Here is a 1,165-nt window from a genome sequence, read left to right as displayed (position 1 = left end):
GGATTCAAACCCGCCACCTTAGGTGTACGTGGCTGGCACCTTAGCCGGTTGAGCTATAGGCGCCGAGCCTTCACCCCCTCTTTAGGTTGGAAACATTCCTATTCCTTTCTAGCCATTTTGAATGAACCTTACAACATTTAACTATAGTTGCAACACTGTACTATAAAACACTACATCTTGTTTCCTAAACCATTTATTTATACCCATTAATCAACTTTTCTTCATCCAAGTGCCCCCACTGGCTTCCCAGTCCCTGGTAACCACCAATCAATTCCCTCTGAAGGTAAAATCCACTTTTTTTAGCTTCCACAAGTGATTGAGAACATGCTATACATATCTTTCTATGCCTGGCTTATTTCACTTACGTATGTCCTCTAGTTCCATTCATGTTGCTGCTAATGACAGGATTTCATTTTTTATGACTGAATAGTATTCCATCGTATTATCATACTTTATTCATTCATTCACTGGTGGACACTTAGATTGATTCCATATCTTGACTATTGTCAATAGTATTGTAATGAACATGGGAGTGCAGAGATCTCTTTGATACACTGATTTCCTTCCGTTTGGGTATATATCCAGTGGTGGGATTGCTGGGTCATACGATAGTTCTATTTGTAATTTCTTGAGGTATTTCCATATTGTTTTTCATAATGGCTGTACTAATTTACGTTCCCCCCAACAAAGTTGGAGTGTTCCCCTCTCCTGGATTCTTGCCAGCATCTTTATCTTTATGATCAAAGGCAGTTTAACTGGGTTATTCCCTTCAAATTCTTTGATTTACTCCATAGTGATTGGCAAATTTAACTTGAAATTTCTAGCTGAGATGAGTGAGAGGTAGTCTTTTAAATGCATTTCAGATTGTATGTCTGCAAAATCCCTCCAGTTCATTCCAGAAACTTAATTTAGGAATGTGACTTAATTATTTCTGATCCAGACAGTGCTTCCACTTTGTTGAGTCCTAATTGTCTTAGATTCTGTGGATTCTTATATATTTGATGTGTGTGTGCTGCCCTTTTTTAAAGCTGAAATTCCAGCTTAACGTTTTAGTTTTTCTATTATAACAGTATGATTGTAGACCCAGAAATTGCACACAATTTCTCTTTATTTTCTTGATTATAAAATCTCCAGGCTCGGCGCCTGTGGCTCAAGTGGCTAAGGC

The sequence above is a fragment of the Otolemur garnettii genome, unplaced genomic scaffold, assembly GCF_000181295.1.
Source record: "Otolemur garnettii isolate 467f Iridium unplaced genomic scaffold, OtoGar3 scaffold00285, whole genome shotgun sequence".
NCBI classification, from domain to species: Eukaryota; Metazoa; Chordata; class Mammalia; order Primates; family Galagidae; genus Otolemur; species Otolemur garnettii.
Note: the sequence above shows the minus strand (reverse complement) of the source record.